The sequence below is a fragment of the Sturnus vulgaris genome, chromosome W, assembly GCF_052056855.1.
Source record: "Sturnus vulgaris isolate bStuVul1 chromosome W, bStuVul1.hap1, whole genome shotgun sequence".
In the NCBI taxonomy this organism is placed as follows: Eukaryota; Metazoa; Chordata; class Aves; order Passeriformes; family Sturnidae; genus Sturnus; species Sturnus vulgaris.
This window is the reverse complement of record NC_142282.1, coordinates 29,730,856-29,745,143: the sequence shown is the minus strand read 5'-3', so window position 1 is coordinate 29,745,143 and position 14,288 is coordinate 29,730,856.

Below are 14,288 nucleotides of genomic sequence, written 5' to 3'. Positions count from 1 at the left end.
AGGGGCTCTTGCCTTTCCTTTGCAGATACCTGTCTTTCAAAACAAGACAGATTTTGGGGCCCGGGACGGGAGGCATTCCCTGACGACATTGAGAGAGGGGTAGAAAAGGGAATAACAGTTCTTGAATTACCCAAGCTTGCGGTAGGTGACACGATGCTGTCCAGCTTACCCTGAATTGGCCTCCATGAGGTCACTGCTATATCTCTCCCATTTGCAAGCCCTTTTTTAAACATGAGTCTCGTAATCAAGGTTACTGTGGCTATTATCTGGTTCATTTTGTGGTTTGATCAGTTGAGGAATTCATGGATTTTTAATTTTCTCTGGAAGATGGCCACATGGATTCAGAGCTATCGCACTCTATGTGTGTGTTTCTGGGGCTACTTCAATAATGGTACTTACTGTGAGGAAGTGGCAGCAGGTGAAATCTTCTCCAAACCCATCACATGGTTTTTGAAGTTCACCCCACCAGTCTTCAAGGGGTTCAAATCCGCTTTAAATACTAATGACATTATACTGTGGCTAGTGTTGCTTATATCCCTGTTAAACCTGTTCTATCTAACATTCAGAGATAAGGGGAGATTGACTTTGATAACGACGGTGATACCTACCTCAGGGACTAGGGATGTACCCCAGAGCCTGATCCTTTCCCAGAGACTACGGATGTTACCCGACAGCCTGATCCTGTCCAAGAGACTAGGGAGGTTACCCCAGAGCCTGACCCTGTTCCAGAGACTAGGGATATTAACCCAGCTTTTGACCCTGCCCCACAGCCCACCTTGGAAAGGAACCACCCAGAATGGGTGGGTGTGCTAGCAAAGGAGATACGTGAGATGGGCCAGATGCTGAAGGAGTACCTCTCCCCAGCTGGTGAGAAACCCTCCCCCTGCCTTAAAGAGGTAGACTCTGATGGTGCAGCAGTGGGACCCACAGACATTACATCTGTCCAGGTTCCAGCTGAACTGCAAGGGCACTTGTTAGGGCCTTTTCCCGGCCTATAACAGAGTCTTTCACCTTCCACCGGTCTAGCTCAGGTGTTGGGATGATATTCCTCTGGGCCTTAGCCACAAAGACGTAGATAAGATATCAAAAGAGGCTCTTTCCCCTGATAAAGTTACAGGTTTATTTCTCGTGGGTAGTGAGTGAAAAGGGAAGGGAAAAGAGAGGGGGGAAAAAAGAGAGAACGGGAAAAGAGTGGGGAAAAAAGTGCGGGAAAGTGTGCGGGAAAGAGAGCGAGGTCAGCGGGTCCTGACCTTTTCTAGGGTCTGGAAAGGGGGGGCGGGGAGAAATTGGATCCCAGCCAGCTCTGTGTGGCCAGGAGGGGAGAGGGACCAAGATGCAGGGCACAGTAGGGGTCACGGGATGTACCATTTACAATGTATCTAGGGAACGCAACATCTCCCCGTTTTTTGTTTAACAAAGTTGAAAGAAGGATATTGGTATCATTCAAATTACGATTTTGCCCACCACTTGTAGCTGGCGGGAGGGTTAGATTGTTTCAAGTCTTTCATTTCTATGTGATTGACTATTGAGGTAGAGGGAATGAGACTATGAATAGCCTTGAAAACCAAGTGGCGTAGGATCCCGAATGCCATTATTACAAGGAAAAGAATAACAAAAATTAACACAATTGTTTTGACTATAGATGTCCACCACCCTGTGAGTCCCCAGCCTTTGAACAGTCCATTGAACCAATCTTCAGATTCTTGCTTTACTTGTCCGATTAAGTTGTTCATGTTTCGGAGGGCAGCATGGATATTAGGAGCTTTCGAGGTCAGGTCCATACACCAAAGTCCTTCAAATTCCTGGCACTCATGTTCGTGTAGTAGCAAGAGAAAATCTATTTTCTTGTTGGAGCGTCTGTGCCAGGGTCACCCAGACGTTCTGACGTGGCTGAGGGACAATCCATGCAGCTGCTAGACTGTTAGCAGGAAGACAGCTTGGATGGGGTTCATCACGGGACTGAGAGAAGAGAAGGTTTTCTCTAGAAGGAAAAACAAACATTATAAAACCTATTAAAAGTCTCTATTTTCCGGAATGCCACCTTCTATGAGGATTTCTTTTCCTTTTTTCCGTCGGCGTCTTCTTTTTGAAGCCACTGCTACTTGTTCCTCGTTCTCCTCAGTTGGAGCAGGATGTTTGGGAACAAACGGTTTCACCCACTTTTGGGGAATCCACCGAGGGCCTGAGGGAGTGGATACACACGCATAGCCACGCCCCCAGGTAACAAGCTCATAGGGACCTTTGATTTCCCAGGTTTCTGGGTCCCTAATCAAAACTGGAGGATGTTGGGATAACTTGAATTGTTTGCTACTGTTAAAGTGACGTACCACAGGTGGACTCATATTTTCAAATGAACAATTTAGGAAATTGATAGTAAACATGGCTTTGCAGAGCTTCTGCTGTGGGGACATCCACGCAGTTGAACTGCTCTGTTTAGCCAAAACCTGTTTGAGTGTCTGATTGGCTCGCTCCACTATACCTTGGCCTGTGGGGGAGTGGGAGGTGCCAGTTTTATGTTCCACTCCCCACTGCTGGACGAATTCCAGGAACTCCTTGGACTTATACGCTGCGCCCTGATCAGTTTTGATTTCCTTAGGGATCCCCAACACTGAAAAGGCTTGCACTTGTTGTTGTTTAGCATGCATAGCCCTTTCTCCTGCATGGGCAGAGGCATAGACTGCACCTGAATATGTGTCAATGCTTACATGAACATATTTGAGGCGACCAAAACTAGGAATGTGTGTGATGTCTGTTTGCCATACCTCACAACTGCCAAGACCTCGGGGGTTTACCCCCATGCCCATTGAGGGCATGGTGTGCAGCTGACAGTTGGGACAGGTGGCCACAATGGCTCGAGCCTGACTCCGTGTTAGCTGGAACTGACGCATTAGACCTGGTGTATTCTGGTGATACTGCTGGTGGCTCAGCTTTGCCTGTTGGAAGATGTCAGGAAGGCGTGCTTGTTCTGCTGGGGTGGCTTGTTCTGCTGGGGTTGCAAGGGAGTCTGCCTGACGGTTCCCTTCTGCAATTTCGCCTGGCAAATCTGTGTGTGACCTCACATGCATCACATAGAACGGATGTTCTCTATGAGAAATCAAATAAATTAGTTTGGAAAGCAACCTGAAAAGCTGCTCATTTTCGATGTTTCTGAGCACTGCCTGCTCTGCCCTGGACACTATCCCCGCTACATAGGCTGAGTCTGTTACCAAGTTTATTGGCTCTGAGAACTTTTCAAAGGCTCTCACGACTGCTGCCAGTTCAGCTACATGGGGTGACCCTTCCACAAACTCAACATCAGCTTCCCAATGCTGAGTCTGAGGATCTCTCCAAGTCATCACCGACTTGTGGGATGCCCCAGATGCATCCGTGAACACTGTGAGAGCTTTGAGTGGTCTCCTACTCCTCTTCTCACGAGGAATGAGGTGGAATTCCTCATTAAACAGCTTGTGAGACGGGGCATGGACTGATATTTGTCCTCTGTAGCTGTCCAGGGCTAATTGGAGACTGGCATTGCTCTGGAGCAAATGCTCAAACATCTCTTTAGTCAATTTGTCAGGAGAGTTCTTTCCCTCCTCAGACAATTTAACAGGGAGGTGAATACATGTGAAGTCACAAACAGCTAATTCATGCAGTCTGATCCTTGCTTGACGAATCAGTTGTGCTATTAACTCTTGTGGCTTAGTGATAGTTTTGGATCTCTGGTGGGAGAGGAAGACCCACTCTATGATTAAGAGTGACTCTCTCTGCTCCTTGATCCATTGGAATATTAACCCGTGTAAGTGTGGCAGTTTTCCTAGGATAATGAATTTGAAGGGCAGCTCGGGCTGGTAACGGTGAGCTTGCCTCTCTCCTAAGGTCTTTTGTACCTTTTCGATTGCAGTCTTTGCCTCTGGGGTCAGTTCCCTGGGAGAAAGCAGCTCTCTGTCCCCTTTCAATAAATTGAAGAGAGGTTCTAGGTCCTCATTAGTGAGGCCTAGCCAGGGCCTAACCCAATTCAATGACCCACACAGGGAATGGAGATCTGCTAAGGTTTTTGGATTACAATTAATTTCCAATTTCTGCGGAACAATGGTCCGTGCAGTGATTTCCAGGCCCAGGTACTTCCAAGGTGGCATCCTTTGGACTTTGTCCTCCTGCAATTCAAATCCAGCAGAGGTTAAAACTTTAACCACTAGGTCAAGTGTGTCCTGGAGTAGAGAGTTATCGGGTGCACACACTAGCACATCATCCATGTAATGCAGGATGATGGCCTCCCCTCTCTGGGCACGCACCTGGGACAGCAATGAAGCCACATGCCACTGGCAGATGGAGGGACTACATTTCATCCCCTGTGGCAGAACTTTCCAATGGTAACGCTTCATTGGGGCCTCTCGATTGATGGTAGGAACCGAGAAGGCAAACCGTGGGGCATCCTCTGGGTGTAGGGGTATATGGAAGAAACAATCCTTGATGTCTAGAACAGCCAATTGCCAATCTCTGGGAAGCATTGTTGGAGAAGGCATTCCAGGTTGGAGAGACCCCATGTCTTCAATTACTTTGTTTATTTCCCGGAGGTCGTGGAGCAGCCTCCACTTGTCTTTCCCTGGTTTCTTTACCACAAAAATCGGGAAATTCCACGCACTTGTGGTCTCTTCTATGTGGCCTTTAGCCAATTGTTCCTCCACAAGCTCCTCAAGCGCCTTGAGCTTCTCCTTACTCATGGGCCACTGTGCTACCCACTTTGGGGTATCATCTAGCCATTTTAACTTTTGGGTAGGGCGCCCCACAGTGGCCGCTTCTAAAAATCCCGAGGAGTTTTAGGGATAATTAATTTTACCCCCCACTGTGACATGGTGTCTCTCCCCCATAGAGGGCATTTATAATCTGTAACAAATGGACGGATGCTAGCCAATTTTCCATCCGGCCCCTCAATTTGTACGATGCTTTTTGATATTTTTGCCAATTTTACTCCTCCTACACCCTGGATTCTGCCTGCCACAGGCTGAAGTTCCCAATGTGACGGCCACATCCTTTCAGGTATGATAGTCACATCAGCACCCGTGTCCAGTACCCCCTCCACATGGAGGTGATCTGATCCACGGGTTAGGTTGCATGCCAGAGAGGGCTTGTCCTCACCCACCACTTCTGCCCAGTAGACTTCAGGTGATTTTCCATCTACTGGGACCTCCTGTGGAAGAGGAATGGCCTGGGCAAGGATTTGTCCCTCAGCCAGGTAATATGGTGGTAGAGGACATCGTGCCAGGAGAATGAGGCCAGTTATGCTTGCCTTGATGATCATGGGAGCCACCTCAATCTCTAGGGGTGTGTGTGCTGTGTCACCGACAACAAAGTACTCACTGTCCAGTTTCATGTGGTTTAACGTCACGTCCTGTGTACTGTTAGGTAAGTCCACTGTTATGACTGTCCAATCAGGTGACCTGAAATGAAAACCTCTGGTAGTCACAAGCCTAAAACGGCCTAGTGGCTTCCAAACCTTGTTAACTGAACATTTGATATTTTCATTGACATACATCCCCACACCCTCTATCCCATCCTCCCCCTTTTTGTTTATGAAGAGAGAGTCTTTTGCGAGTGTGGAGCCCGCAGTATTTATAGCCGAGCGCGCTATGGTGTTAATGGCGGGTACGCGCTGTAAAGTTAGTTTTTTTGTTTGTTGGTTTTCTTCTGTTTCTGGTTGTGTGGACAGTCCCTGGCGAAGTGTCCTGGCTGCTTGCACTGGAAGCAGATGATGTGCTGCAGTTGCTCTGGTGTCACTGGTTGTTTCTTGGCTTCTGGTGTTACAGCTGCCATGGTTCTTGGGTGTGCCAGTCCTGGATTTCTTTCGTGTCCACTGAACAGTTCTGCTTTCCTGGCGCAAGCTTCAATCATCTGTGCTAGGCTAGGTGCTGGCTCCAGGGGAAGGCCAAGGATAACCCTACGGCAGGTTTCATTAGCATTCCTCTGAGCCATTTCTTTAATTAATTCAGCTTGTAATACTGGATCAGACACTTGTCTTTCTACTTGCATACGAAGGCGGTCCACAAACTGTAAGAAACTCTCAGAGGTAAACTGTTTAATGTTAATATAACTGCCTTTAGTATCTATTGTTGGTAATTGATTAAAGGCTTTTTCTGCAGCATTGCATATCTTATCTAAGACAGACTTAGATAGTACTCTAGTTTGGTTTTCAGGGCAATGCCAATCTTTCTCCCCACATAGGTGTTCATATGTGATATCATTATTATCAGCATCCTTTGCATTATCTGAGCTTTTTAAAAGCTCTTGTAAAAGCACTTTTAAAGATCTTTTCCATAGGCTTTCCCATAGATCATATTCGGAAGGAGTTAACAGACACCGGAAAAGCTCTTTGATATCATATGGAACCAGTTCGTTTGAATTAAAAGTGGCTCTCATTATGGCTTTAAAGATTTCACTATTCCTACCAAATTCTCTTTGCACTTTACAAATTTCTTTTTTATCTTGGTAGGACAAAGGCTGATAACTTCTTTTTCCGTTTCTCTTACCAAGATAAACTACAGGAGCAACTGATGGTACATACTCTTTCTCCTGGTGCTGACTTTCAGGTTTGGGCATCCCCCCCCTACCGGGCCCGGGAGGCTCCCCACCCCCCCCCACTACGGGAGCACCATCCATCCCCCAGGGGCTGTGGGCTGATCCCTCCCCACCCCCACCCCCTCCGGCACGGAACCCAGCAGGGGCTACATTGACCTCCCCCACCCTGCAGCAGCTTGGAGGGAAGGAATGTGAAACCGGAGAGGGGGAGGGGTGGTGGAATTCAGGATTGCAACACCTGTGGGCGGGGTCACCAGGTACCAGGCAGGACAGGGTCTTGGAGGGGGGAGGGGGCGGTGGAGCCGAGGGCAGGGAGGAGTTATGGGAGGGGACAGGCTTAGGGGCTGGGACCAGAGGGTAAAGGGGGTTGGGGAATGAAGGAGGAGACACGTGGCTGTCACCATATCGGCCCTCCCCCACTCCCTGAACCGCATGTCCAATGCTATCTGGGACCCCAACCTGTCCAGATACGGCCACGTGTTCGTGGCCTGGGGGGGAAGGGAACAAGGAAGGAGAACAGTTACAGCCGTGCTGAGCATGCTGTATTTCCAAGGGAGACCCTGGGGTGCTTTCCAGGTTATGGTTATAGGGATTTTTGGAAAGGGAAGGTGAGCTTGAATCATTTTGCTGCTGCTGTCTGTTGTTTTCTGTCTGAATTAAAACTTTCCGAATTTGTAAGAATATCGGAAGGAATACAGAGGCAGTTTTATCTCCATTTTCTACTTTTGAAGTCAATAAATCCCCTATTTCATCCCAAAATGAAATCGAATTTACATTTTGCAATTCAAGGTCCGATATTTCAACAGACAGCCAGCTGGCAAAACGGGCTAGTTTTTTATTAGATATTAAAACATTTCCTGAACTTAGTATTTCTTTGAGTTGTTTTGTTATACTCTTTTGTAAAGCAGATTGCTGTATCCCCATAGTGTTAGCAATTTGCACTATATCTAGCCCACTACCGTTAAAACACAGGAAAGGAGTTAGTTGTTAAGACGTACACCACGGTTTTCAGGCTTTACTAGATGCGGAACCGATGTTAATTTCGCCGTTTTTTGTCAGCAAAACCTATGTGTGGCGCCCGCGCCGCTATAGGGACCGCCCCCGCGCCGCAACAACCCGTAAAAACCGCAAAAAACGCAAAAAAAAACCCCCCTGTGCCGCAGCTTTGAAACCGATCAAAGCTGCCTGCCTGCCGCGCCGCGCCTGGGGTGGCCGCGTCCAGCCCTCCCCAGCCCCCGCGCCGCACCACGTGGCCGAGGGCTTCCAAGCCCCGCGCACGCTGCAAACACGCCCGTGCCGCCTGTCCTTCCGAGGACGGCTCCGGGCCGGCAAAATGCCACCGGTGAGACGTCCCCCGCGGAGCTCCGGGAACCCCCCCGCCGGAAAGGGACGCTTAACTCACCTTTTCTCTTGCAGGCAGACACGTCTGTGTACACGGTAGTGGATCTACGTCGTGAACCGACCTGTCTGGGACAGACAGGCTGCCGGTTCGTGCTGAAAAGTCTTCGAACTGCAGAAAATGCAGCTTAAAGAAATTTTAGCTAGTTGATCAGCTCCTATGCTGGTCGAATCCCGAAATTAGGGATCACAGCGAAACGTGGGTGCTTTAAAGAAACACGCACGTGGGGCGCCAACTGTTATGGCTTTTTCCCGGCCGATACAGAGTCTTTCACCTTCCACCGGTCTAGCTCAGGTGTTGGGATGATATTCCTCTGGGCCTTAGCCACAAAGACGTAGATAAGATATCAAAAGAGGCTCTTTCCCCTGATAAAGTTACAGGTTTATTTCTCGTGGGTAGTGAGTGAAAAGGGAAGGGAAAAGAGAGGGGGGAAAAAAGAGAGAACGGGAAAAGAGTGGGGAAAAAAGTGCGGGAAAGAGTGCGGGAAAGAGAGCGAGGTCAGCGGGTCCTGACCTTTTCTAGGGTCTGGAAAGGGGGGGCGGGGAGAAATTGGATCCCAGCCAGCTCTGTGTGGCCAGGAGGGGAGAGGGACCAAGATGCAGGGCACAGTAGGGGTCACGGGATGTACCATTTACAATGTATCTAGGGAACGCAACAGGCACTCAGCAGCAGCAGTTGCCCCTGTGGAAACTAGGAAGTCTAAGATGAAAACAAGGCACCCAGATAATAAGGGTCAGGAAGGGGGCTCCTCACAACCAGCAAGGGGGCCAGAAGTTGAGATCATCACCGAGTCCCTGTCATACGAGAGTCTCCGTAACCTGCAAAAAGACAATGCACGACGGGGCCGTGAGCCTTTTACAACCTGGTTACTGCGGGTCTGTGACCTTATGGGCACAGGTGTGCAACTGGATGGTACTGAGTTAAGGAATTTGGGAGCCTTGACCCAGGACTCAGGTGTGGACCAAGTATTTGTAAGGGACACAGGTCTCCTTTACCTCTGGGAGTGACCTTTAATGAGTGTGAGAGAGAGATTTGTCCACAGGGAAAGAATGTGGGAGCACCACCAGAGAATGGGTTGGAATACCCTTGAGGAAGGGATCCATCAGCTGGGACAAGTGGCAGTACTGGTGGTGCTCTTTGGGAGGGATGGACAGCATGACAATGACCCTGACAAGGTCAGGTGCACAGGGCAGAGGTTGTGGAATCTGGCAAACCTGGGCCCATCTCAATATACCCCCTTTATTGCAATGATTAATGCTGATACCAACCAAGTGACAGTGGGTTCTGTTGCCAACAGGCTCAGGAATTTTCAGAGTATGATGGCTAGCCCAATGCAGGCTCATGTCTCTGCTGTGGTTAAGGACCTCAGAGAGGAGTTGAAGGAGGAGATGAAGGAGATAAGGGAAGAGGTGAGGAAGATCAGTGCAACACCAGTGCGAGTCATGGACCCCAAAAGTAGAGCCCAATGCCCCCAGCTAGGGAGAGAGGGTACACCCTACGTGCTGACCTGTGGGTTTTTTCTACGTGACCACAGGGAAGACATGAGAAGGTGGGATGGGAAACCCACTTCTGTCCTGGCAGCATGGGTGCGCCAACTCAGGGAGGGGAACACTAACAGAGGGAACTCCACTAAAGTGAAGGTAGCCTCAGCCTCCCATGACCAAGGTGCAGGGTATTACAGAAGGGAAGATGATCTGTCAGATCCCCTTGAAGGAACCTCCACTATGTATTCCCAGGAGAGAAATAAGAACCAGGGCTAGAGGGGCCCTGCCTCTAGCCAGGGAGAGGCACGGGAAAAACGGATCTTTTGGCTGGTGTGGATCCGATGGCCTGGCACATCAGAGCCACAGGAACACAGTGCATTGGTTGACAGTGGTTCACAGTGTACATTAATACCATCAGGACATGTCGGGGAGGAACCTGATTCAATTGCCGGGGTTACGGGGGGATCTCAGGAATTGACTTTGCTGGAGGCTGAGGTGAGCCTGACTGGGAAAGAGTGGCAGAAACATCCAGTTGTGACTGGCCCAGAGGCACCATGTATCCTAGGCATAGACTTCCTCAGGAACGGCTATTACAAAGACCCAAAGGGACTCAGGTGGGCTTTTGGAAGAGCTGCTGTGGCGGCAGAGGGCATTAAGCAGTTGAACACCCTGCCTGGGCTATCAGAAAACCCATCTGCAGTGGGACTCCTCAGGGTGAAAGAGCAACAGGTGCCAATTGCTACCTCAACAGTGCACCACCGGCACTACCGGACGAATCGAGATGCCGTGATCCCCATCCACAAGATGATCCGTGAGCTGGAGAGCCAAGGGGGGGTCAGTAAAACCCACTCACCCTTCAACAGCCCCATCTGGACTGTGCGTAAATCTGAAGGAGAATGGAGATTAACCGTGGAATATCTTGCATTGAATGAAATGACTCCACCACTGAGCGCTGCTGTGCCGGACATGCTGGAACTCCAGTACGAGCTGGAGTCCAAGGCAGCAAAGTGGTACGCCACCATTGACATCGCCAATGCATTTTTCTCCATTCCTCTGGCAGTAGAGTGCAGGCCTCAGTTTGCTTTCACCTGGAGGGGTGTGCAATACACGTGGAACCGACTGCCCCAGGGGTGGAAACACAGCCCCACCATCTGTCATGGACTGATCCAGGCTACACTGGAGAGGGGTGGATCTCCAGAACTTCTGCAGTACATTGATGACATCATTGTGTGGGGGGACAGGGCAATGGAGGTATTTCAGAAAGGAGAAAAGATCATTGAGATTCTGCTGGGACCCGGCTTCGCCATTAAAAAGAGCAAAGTCAAAGGGCCTGCCCAAGAGATCCAGTTCCTGGGAGTAAAGTGGCAAGATGGACGGCGCCAGATTCCCAGTGAGGTCATCAATAAGATCACTGCAATGTCTCCATCAACCAGCAGGAAGGAAACACAAGCCTTCGTAGGTGCCATAGGCTTTTGGAGAATGCACATTCCTGAGTACAGTCAGATTGTGAGCCCTCTTTACCTGGTCACCCGCAAGAAGAATGATTTCCACTGGGGCCCCGAGCAGCAGCAAGCTTTTGCCCAGATCAAGCAGGAGATCGCTCATGCAGTAGCCCTTGGCCCAGTCAGGACGGGACCAGATGTGAAGAACGTGCTCTACTCTGCAGCCGGGAACCATGGTCTGTCCTGGAGCCTGTGGCAGAAGGTGCCTGGTGAGACGCAAGGCCGACCACTGGGATTCTGGAGTCGAAGCCACAGAGGGTCCGAGGCCAACTATACTCCAACGGAGAGGGAGATCTTTGCCGCCTATGAAGAGGTTCAAGCTGCCTCAGAGGTGGTTGGCACTGAAACACAACTCCTTCTGGCACCCCGACTGCCAGTGCTGGGGTGGATGTTTAAAGGAAAGGTTCCCTCAACCCACCATGCCACTGACGCCACATGGAGCAAATGGATTGCCCTCATCACACAACGCGCCCGCATTGGAAACCGGAATCGCCCTGGGATTTTGGAGATAATTACCAACTGGCCGGAAGGGGAAGACTTTGGTCTTGCCAACGAAGAGAAACAGGAACAAGTGACCCGGGCTGAAGAAGCCCCACTGTATAACCAACTGCCAGCAGATGAAACATGCTATGCTCTTTTCACTGATGGTTCCTGCCGCATCGTAGGGATGAACTGGAAGTGGAAAGCAGCCGTTTGGAGCCCCACACGACAGGTTGCACAAGCTACCGAAGGAGAAGGTGGATCGAGTCAACTTGCTGAACTCAAAGCTGTTCAGCTGGCCCTGGACATTGCTGAAAGAGAGAATTGGCCAAAACTCTACCTTTACACTGATTCATGGATGGTAGCCAATTCTCTGTGGGGTTGGCTGGAAAGGTGGAAAAAGGCTAACTGGCAACGTAGGGGAAAACCAATCTGGGCTGCCGATGAATGGAAAGACATTGCCACCCGGGTAGAGAAGCTGCCTGTGAAAGTCCGTCAAGTAGATGCCCATGTCTGTTGTGTTATGTTGTTTGATGTTAATTTTCCTTCTGTGTTCATGGTTTATCCCAGTTTCTTTCCCCTAAGTTAAGTACATAACGGTTTTTCCCTTTCCCGCCCTTGTGCTAGTCAGTCATCCTAAACCCCTCCCCTTTATCTGGAACCTTCCCTGTCCCTCACCCTAAACCCTGCCCCACGGGATGTCAATCCTTTGTAGCTGCTCCCTTTGTTCTAGAAGTTTCTATGTCAAGCATTCCCTTTTGTATTCATGATTGGTTATATTGTATGTATCCCCACTCTCGGTTTGCCTTATTGGCTCAATGTACCCCTTTCCCCACCTTCTGTACCTCCCCCCGCTAACGGTTATTGGCCAGAGTTTTGTGCCATCCGCTTGCTCCTCCCTTGTACTTAAGCCTGTGTAGAACCCCTTCTAACTGCCTTTTGCGCTTCCCCCTCCCAACCTTCGGACTTGTTACCTTTTCCTTCAATAAATCCGTCCCCCCAGAACCGTAAAAGGTCTCTCCTGTGACTCTTTATCCCTCCCTGATGACTTGCCCAGGCGTAGCTGTTGCTACACCCCTGCTGTGGCTACCGGACTGTTGCCGGGGAGGGGCCACTCACCGATGTAGGCTTCCCAGAGCTAGCCGGTAGCCCATATGAGGTGGGCAGTGGGTGGAAGAAACGTCACATGTCCCCAAGAGTCGGCCTAATGAGGAACACCGACACAATGAGCAGGTAGATCAGGCTGCATAGATAGAGGTGTCGAAGATAGATTTAGATTGGCAGCACAAGGGAGAGTTGTTCCTGGCTCAATGGGCCCATGATGCCTCAGGTCATCAGGGCAGAGATGCCACCTATAAGTGGGCACGAGACCGAGGGGTGGATCTAACCATGGACAGTATTTCTCAAGTTATCCATGACTGTGAGACGTGTGCTGACATCAAGCAAGCCAAGCGGGTGAAGCCCCTCTGGTATGGGGGGCGATGGGCCAAATATAAGTATGGAGAGGCCTGGCAGATTGACTACATCACACTGCCTCAAACCCCCCAGGGCAAGCGCTATGTACTGACCATGGTGGAAGCCACCACTGGATGGTTAGAGTCCTACCCTGTGCCTCATGCCACTGCTCGGAACAATATTTTGGGCCTGGAAAAAACAAATTTTTTGGAGGCATGGTACACCTCAGAGAACTGAGTCAGACAATGGGACTCATTTCAAGAACAGCCTTATACACACCTGGGCTAGAGAACACGGCATTGAGTGGGTGTACCATATCCCCTACCATGTACCAGCGGCAGGGAAAGTTGAACGGTGCAATGGCCTGCTTAAAACCACCTTGAAGGCACTGGGTGGGTTAACTCTGAAGAACTATTATTCATCTACCAAACTATTATTATTATTATTATTAACAATTATTAATCTACCAAAGTCCACATGGTTAGTGAACACCTGAGGTTCCACTAACTGAGCAGGCCCTGCCCAATCTGAGTCCTTGGGAATATAAGATGGAGATAAGGTTCCAGTGGTACACATGAGAGGTATGCTAGGAAAAACTGTTTGGGTGAATCCTGCCTCCAGCAAAGACAATCCCATCCGTGGAGTTGTATTCGCTGAGGGACCAGGTTGCACCTGGAGGGTGATGCAAAATAGTGGAGAGACGCCATGCATACCCCAAGGAGACCTTGTTTTAGGGTGAAATACCTATAGTACTGTGCCTATGTCTCTATCTGCATGTATGTATATATAATGCAACGGTTTAATTTGGTATAGCATATTAGTATGGGAGAAATTCAAGGGTGGATAATGTTGGGGGTTGAATGCTTCCCTTTTCTTTCTGTGGAATTTCTCCCATTGTTATGCTAAGTGGCTACACCTTAAGATAATGTTCTCTCGAAGGGAGGTGGGTGGAGGGAGGGGGGGGAAAACCAGAAAAAGGAAAGGTTTGACGGGGGTTGGGAGCGGGCTGGAAAATTCTCTCGTTTGGCTCGTAGAGGGAGAGGACACCCCATGCTCAGATCAGGCATCTCCCCTGCCACCCCAGCACTGAGATCCACGCTCCCTGCCTTTGGACATTGCTCTGCTGCTCTCCCACCTCACCCTACTACCTCCGGACACTCTGCCGAGCACCATGACTGACACCGTGAGGGGCGAGTCACTTTCCCCATCCCTCTCACCCCTGGGGTGCTGCTGCCATCACTCCAGCCGTATTCGACTACGCGGGACCTGCCCTGCCCCCACAGCACCTGTAACTGAGCACAGGGAGACAGCCTGTGGCCAAAAGGGACTGGAACTGAGTTACACTGTTCTGTTCTGTTGTCAATTTTTATAGCTGTTGTTGTTTTCTGCCTTGTTAGAGATCAGTAAAGAACTGTT